Source organism: Colossoma macropomum, unplaced genomic scaffold, assembly GCF_904425465.1.
Source record: "Colossoma macropomum unplaced genomic scaffold, Colossoma_macropomum, whole genome shotgun sequence".
NCBI lineage: Eukaryota > Metazoa > Chordata > Actinopteri > Characiformes > Serrasalmidae > Colossoma > Colossoma macropomum.
The window spans coordinates 410,083-418,155 of NW_023494817.1; the positions used below are offsets into that span (position 1 = coordinate 410,083).

The following is an 8,073-nucleotide window of genomic DNA, read 5'->3' on the forward strand; positions in this document are numbered from 1 at the left end:
ATTTGCTCATAAAATATAATAAAGTAAAAACAATATACAGCTTAGCTAGTACATTTAGTTATGTGATCGTATAGTGGACGAACTGTAGCTAGCACAGAGAGGGAGGTCTTTCTGAAGCTTCACAGAACACACAGAATACATTTTTTACAACTAATTCCAAGACAAAATGACTACAATATACCTGCATACACACACACACACACACACACACATACATAGACAATCCGTTTCAACATTGTTTGCTGCAACTGCCCATAGCTCTATAAGAGTGAGAAAAGGAAAGGAAAACGGAAGTTTAAGCACATTTTCTAGCTCATTCCCCAACTGGCGCCAAAAACCGATGCCGTCTGCATAGAACACCGCCGGTAGGTCCGTCGGGAATTAAAATATTAAATTCGGTTAAATATGCGCTAATACTTGTACAAAACGCAGCACATAAACGATATGACTGTTATTACAGAGGGTGCTTGCAAACATTTATCTCAGAAGTACATAGAGCTTCCTAAAATATGAGATTATTCACAGAGCTTTTTCTACATAACTTACCTCCAGCATAGTGCAAAGCGTATTAACATAGCAAGAATCAGTGTTTTTTGAAAAATGAAATATAAAACAATTTAGCTTAAAGTAACATGTAAACAAAAATGATTTCTTATGAACAATAACTTTGGAAGAATTCACACAACTAAGGACTATTATTATTATTATTATTATTATTATTATTATTATTAATTCTTTTCTTTTTGTTTTAGCTCTGTTACACCTGCTTCTCTTCTGTTATGCAAGCAAATCTCTGGAAGTTCAGTGGAGGTAGTGCTGGGTTAGAGCAGCAGCGCCTCCCCCAGTTCATGCTCTGCTATCATAGCGAAACTGAAGGCAATGAAATTGTAAATATTGCAAATTTTGACACAAAATGGCAAAGCTTAATAATAAAGAATGAGGAAAAAAAAACTTGATTTGAATTAAAGATCTACATTTTTATTTGGGTGACCAAATCACTTACAAAGCCTCATTTAAAAGTTCCTTGTATGAGTAAGTTTTCCAGTTGATTCTACTTATAGTTAGCTGATGAGGTGAGTCAGGTTTGGTGCTCATACACACAAATAACATCTGGTTTTAAATAACAATAAATTAAAACAGAGTTAACATTTCTGAATGTTAATAGATCTAGCAGGAAACTGAATTTTGCATATTTATAAAATATAACTCTGAGCATTGTATATCATTTTACAAAACTCTAACAACACAACAGACTGACATAAAACAAGAGGTCATTACAGAGCAGTAATGGAGTGAGTGCAAAATCCAGAGTTTATTCTGTTGGCTTCTTTGTTTGTGCACATAGCTGTTCAACTCGTTCCTGATTTAGAAATAAAAATAATTAAACTTTTTAGAACTTGTCAACTCAGACAGTATTTTAAATTGAGTAATTTAAGATGATCCAATGTAATATCAAACAATCAGAAAACACTGCAGTGAGTTTTGTGTGTTTACCTTCGGTGTTGGGTGTTATGGGGTTGTTATATGGCCTCATACACGCTCTGCTGGGTATCTGTTTAAAGCAGGGGAAAAGGAAGGAATTTTGACTGATTTTGTTTCAGAGATTCAGCAGCTTTCAAACAAAAGTAAATACAGGAATATTTGAGGATCCATAAGAGTTCATGAACTCTGGGAGGAACAGAAAAAAGGGCTTTGGCTGAGAACTGCTGTCATAGTTCTTACTCATATTACACAGATGGTAAACTGCCACATTGGTAAGTTTCATAAGTCGATATGACAAAATAGCAACAAACAGATGTATTTTTAAAAACACTATTAATAAAAATAGCTGCGGATCTTTGTCACTGAGTTAAACCAGAAGGCTTTCATATTTGAGTAACATAGGCTGGTACTTCAGATGAGCTAACACTAGAACTAACTGGTAGAGGTCTGCACAGGACTGTTTTTTCAGTCCCGCTCCCGCAGAAAATCTGAATCATTTGTCCTGCTCCTGCCTATGTAGTTCTGTCAAGGCAAACTGACCTTCAATATCTGACACAGTCTAATTACAAACACATTATCCTCTGCTGAAATAACACAGCAGTCATGGTCATCAGGCTGACTGTAAGTAACTTCATCACAAAGCAGGAAACCACAGAGCGGTTATTTTTGGTGTTCTGATGGGCAGCTGTGGCCGTCAAACTGAAGGCTCATCTGAACGCCTGATTCACACATGCTGCTTCTGTATAATGTGAGTGATGCGGCAGCACAAGCGCTACAACTGAACGCACTGGCCTTTCATACACCCAGTGTTTGAGCTGTGGAGCAGTGAGAAAGATCTACAGACATTCCTGTTTTCAGATGGATAAAAGGTCATGTTAGTCTTTCTGCTCAATGAAAAATCATTTATAAATGTACACAGTATGTTTGTTTGTCCTCAACAGCATTCTGACTTGGGCAAAAGTTTTAAGTCTGATGGACCAACCAGGAAATCTGTTTGCAGCACAATGTTTAACTAGTATTTCGTCATGAATTACATAAAGACACTGTGTTGTGTGGGGTTTTAGATGGTCTTCTGTTTAATTTTCATGGCTTATTTCAGTGTAATTTGCCGTGTGACACAAAGAAACGGCTCCAGGTCTGTTGTCTAAACACCGCAGCGTCTGGGACTCAGCGTGTTTGAAAGCAAAAGTGATCGTTCTACTTTATTTAGGCTATTCATTAATTTCCAGGATTTCTCTATATGCATGCATCTGCCCGCTCCCGCCTGAAGGGGTCTGAATTTCCCACCCGCTCCTTCGAGCAACACTGAAAATTAGGCCCGTGCCGCAGGATATTGTGTTGTGTCCTGTGGGTCCTGCAGGAATGCACAGTAGTGCAGACCTCTACTAACTGGTGCAGCAATTGATGATGATGATGATGATGTACATATTGATGATGATGACGACTAAGGTTTTTTCAAATGCTGAAAAATTATTTGGCTATTTTATTACATTCAGTCACAAAGACAAGGTATACAAGCCAACAGTTTAGTGTAACAATGATTTTATGTTTTGAAAGTATTTATGGGGAAATATGTTCAACATGCTACTCTAAAACACAAACATCTTATCTTACCTGCCTTATTACCCCACTTATTGGACTGTTACCTCACTGATCCCTTTCTTTGCCACTATAAACCCTTTAACTGCTGCTGCACTCAGCACTTTAATAAGACACATACTCTGCAATGTAAAGGTTACAGGTAGGGGGGTGTGTGGGTGTGTGTGTGGGTGTGTGTGTGTGTGTGTGTGTGTGTGTGTGTGTGTGTGTGTGTGTGTGTGTGTGAGTGATGGTAGGAATGCATGTATTATCTTTTATTTTATTGTATTTTATTTTATTGTATTCTCTACATGTAAACTGTGTCTGGTACTGTGCACTGTGAGCTCCTGTAGCCAAAACCAAATTCCTTGTATGTGTAATCAAACCTGGCCAATAAAGCTTGATTCTGATTCTGCTGTGATGTCTACCTAACCGACATTTGACAATGTCTACTTGGTGGATGAGGGCTATTTTTAACCTGTAATGCTCGAGCTTCTCACGTCTTAAACTATATTTTAACTGGGGTGTGTGTGTGTGTGTGTGTGTGTAACTGGGATGCGTGTGTTTCTGGTAAATGGGATGTGAAACCCACAGCATTATTGGGCAATAATTTCTTAATTTTTGAATCATGTACAGAGACATACACACGCAGCTTTTTTTTCTCTCACTTCAGCTGAAAACCCCACTATAAAACCAAATGAATCACTCATGTTTTGCTTTGCTATGTGGCTTTTATGCAGGGGTTTTAAGAGTTTTATTAATTTAATTCAGGGTTTCCAAACCTACAATGATTAATTAAAATAGGGTAACTATAGTGGGCAAAAAAGTGGGGTGTGTGTGTGTGTGTGTGTGTGTGTGTGTGTGTGTGTGTGGGTGTGTGTGGGTGTGGGTGTTTTGTTTTTAATTTAATTATTTACTTCCATTTTAACTTCATCAGATCAAAATCATAAGATTAGTTCAACTGTTTTTGTTCAAACACCTGGCAATAGATAGAATACAATACGTTTTAAACAAACAGGTTAAGTTAATTGCAAAGTTGTTGAGCTCACTAAATTGTTTTATTTTAATTTGAACTGAAAACCAGACTGTAAAATCAAATGTGTCCCACACATGCGTTTGCTGGCCATGTAGCGTAGCGTTTGTGCAGTAAAGACCTGACACATGCAGGGTGGGTCACAACTAAACCAGAAAACTGCATTTCAGAAATGTTTTACTTTGGCAGCTAAACTTTACATGCTAATGTATGTCACATTAACATATGAGCTTCTGTTCATTCTGAACACCTTCTCATTTAACTACCATCACAGGTAGGAATGCATGTCTGAAAGGAGCTTTAGAGGAAACACTAATATTAACGTAATTAAAGCAGCGATAAGTAATACCTTTTGTTAAAAAGAATATAAGTAGCATTAGCAGGAGAATAAAGAACACACTGAAATATGGTGAGTGTGCGCTGCTGCGAGTCGCCCTGTAAAGCCTGAAAAATCAGGTAAGGGGACGGATTTTGAAGATTTTCAGACCACGCTGTATGTCTTTTCAAATTAAAGGTTTGACGATGTTTAGGTCTGAAATAATCTCAAAATCGACACTATACTGCTGAAAATATGATAGAGGATACAATAGTAGATAATTCACTCTCATCCTCAGAAGACACTCCTTCAAGTTTAGACGGAGTTGTCTTCAAATATTCTTTCAGTGCACTCTCAAAGTCAGATCCATTCACTTGTGGGGGTCCTAAGTGCGACAGACATTACAAAATGTTGTTCTACACATTGCATGCAATTACATATTTCCACCAGAGAGGTCTCCAAATCCCCAAATCCTACGTAGTGTTGCCTTAACTGTTTTCATGAGATTAGGATGTACTTGGTACTTTCACTTCATCGGTTTACTGGCTCTTTCCTGCACTTTATATCCATTAAAAAAGGAGGCGAGCATGAATTAGTTCAGGGAGGTCTAATGCGCGAGACTTTTTCCTCAGACAGATGAAAGATAATAGGGAGACAGAGTGCTTTTACATGTACTTAATCTGATAACTGCAGAAAGTCAGATTTTGTCAGTAATCTGATCAACACGTTTATATGCACTTAATCAGATAATGGGAAAATTCCAGGTCTACATGAGTCAGACAGTAATGAGATTTCTGCTTTACAACCAGCCAATAAACTCTCAGAAGACGTGACGTAAACATAACGTAAAACTCAAACTTCATGCTGTGGCTTTTGTAAAACATCGAGCCACTTTACCCAAAAATATGAACAAACATCATCTAGAATATGAAGAATATTTAAATCCTTCATTTTGTCAAGCATGTAGTCAGTTTCAGCGTCACCCCAAAGTGGCAAAGCTTCTCGCTTATTTCCAGTACCGCCGTCTGTTTTCACACATGCTCAGACTGAGAAATCTGAAAGAAATCTGAGTAAGAGTTTACAGCACTGAGAAATCTGATTACTGAGCTAAATCCAGCCTCTTTATCAGATTTCTTAATCAGATTTAATCTAGACTGGAGTATGGTGTTTACATGACCATTTGAATAATCGGATAACTGCAGAAATCTGATTATGATAATCACTGATTGCATGTAAACGCACTGAGTTTATCAGAAGTCCTTCATATGTCATGATTATTGGTCAGGCACCTTTCAAGTTTTGTCCAAATTGACCAGTTGACGTTTGTATACTAAGCTGCAGATCTCAAATAAAAAAGTCAAAATGCTGAAAAACATTCCAAAGTCTGACATCAACTCTAATTGCATAGTTGGTTGTATAATAATAAATGTAAATACTGAATGCAAATCTGAGCATAAACCACTAGATGGACTCCTAGAAAGTACTGCAGTGGGTTTACCTGTGATCTGGACTCCTGGATGAGTTGCCAGGTAGTAGATGGGTTCCTTTGTCCTTTGTTGGTCACCTGCTAATAGAGAAATACAGCATGATTGACGATCATTTGTTGAATATTATCAGTGTGATACACAACATATAAATAATTTTATATTAATTATTTCCACTTTTCATAATTTACTGTCAGCAGCAACAAAAAGCCCCACTGAAGACTCACTGCAAGGGGCAGGCTAGTTTAAATACTGTGGTCACTCACACTGATCAACATCAACAGTATCAGCACAAATAAAATAAACTCATCTAATTATAAAAATCATTTGATAAATAAATAAATAAATAACTATTACTCACCAGGTTGTGAGGTTGGTGTGTTGTCATTAATGGTATAATAGACGTGCTCCTGATCTTGTGTAACAGGGTACGCTGCAGAGACACAGAGCAGAAATTACACTGTAAATACGGCTCTTTGAAAAAGTCAAAGACACCAAAAGGGTTATTTACAGCAAAACCATGGAATTACAGATAACCTCACAAATAAGGTTTACAAATGACCACGAACCACTGACAGGTTCTGAACCGCTCTAGAAGAGTGTAATAAGGTGTGCACACATTCTCCAATAGAAAAAAGTCTACTAATTTTACTCAATACAAATGTGTCCCAATTTCCATATGAATAAAATTTGTAACAGCAACACTTTTCCTTTCAGTTTGCTTCTTTTTTTGAGAATTAAGTTAATACAAAATACAGTATTTTATACTTTTGCACTGCAGTGTCATCCACTTGTGCTCCTGGGGCCGTATTACAGAATCTGACAGGTCAAGATAAGATTTTTCTCATTCGTATTACAGAAGCAAATCTGATCTTAATTTAAGAGTCTTATCTTGCAGCATCTTATCTCCAGTTAAGAAATCTTAACTTATTTTACTGATGTTGACAATCAACTGTCATGTCTGTTTCTTAACAACTGTTTTTTTTTAGTGTAGATAAATGTAATGCAATGATGAGATTATGAAGTTAGGATCTGTAATAGCTTCTGTCCTACATTCAGTCTGTACTGAAGTTGTCATGGTGACTAAACAGATAAGATTTCAGACGTTTCTGTAATATGACCCCAGGAGTCCCCCTGCTGCGCACATTGAAGTATGCAAGAATATATATGCAAGAAACCCCATTTGAAATAGCACAATAAAATATAGTGCAAAAGTAGTAATAAATAAATAGTGCAATAAAAAACATCACCTTTCCTTTTGTAGAAACATCTCCATGAGAACAGAACCAGCGCCACAGCAACCAGACAGCTCACTGCTATGATCAAGACTTTCCACAGAACTGAAAATAAAAACACAAGATCACCTCTCAGGATCCATTCACGTCTTCACACTGAGGATGTTTATTATAAGTTCCCTTTTTAAATGACTCATGTATGAAAAATACTATTAAAATCAAACCATGGCTGCCAGAGTCATTTTCCAGCTTAAAAAGACAACAGACCAAAATTTTTGAGAACAGACACACTGGGGAGCAGCAGGGTGGTTTGACAGACATGTGGAGCTAAGTTATTAATTTCTCATGCAGGTTGTAACAATATTAATGTATTTTAAAACAAAAGTGCACAACTTCAAATGTGACCAGTTTTATAAAATACATGTTTTTCCACTTTTTTTTTTCCATTGTACTTCTGGAATCATCCTGCTCTGCACATTGAAATGCGCAAAACCAAAGCTAATAAATCTTCTATTGCACAAACTGACTCTGAGAAGGTTCACGCAAGTTAGGGACTGTTTGCGTATCATTCGGCTGGTCATGGACGTAGTTACAGATCAGCTGACCACACTGCAAAAACTGAATATTACATCGAGGGTCTTTTTTTAGAGTAAATTTTGGGATGAAGTGAAGTAAATTCTATGAACGAGGGGTTCTGCCGAGTGTGGGGAGGAGGACACAGTGCTCAGTCTCTCTGCTGCAGGACCCCGAGAGGGAGGAGGCGGCCCTGAGAGAGGACTGGGGACGTATGGCTGAGGTCAACCTATCTAGTGCTAGATCATCTGATGGCACCACACTAGTAGCTCATATTAACCTTGAGTTGTTCCTCCAGATGGACCTTTAGTAGTTGTTGCAGCTCCTGCAGCAGTTGTGGATGTGGTTATGCTGTTTGTTCCTAGAACATAG

The 8,073-nt window shown here is 37.5% G+C and overlaps 1 long non-coding RNA gene across 1 annotated transcript; it reads right to left on the reverse strand.

The window, feature by feature from the left end:
- Positions 1-1,287: 1,287 nt before the first annotated feature.
- On the reverse strand, positions 1,288-7,235 carry LOC118800131. The gene is made up of 5 exons (XR_005006180.1): positions 7,144-7,235; positions 6,255-6,326; positions 5,908-5,976; positions 1,495-1,552; positions 1,288-1,360 (listed from the first exon to the last, which is right to left on the reverse strand). It is a non-coding gene; the product is annotated as an uncharacterized LOC118800131 (long non-coding RNA).
- Between the last annotated feature and the right edge of the window lie 838 nt (positions 7,236-8,073).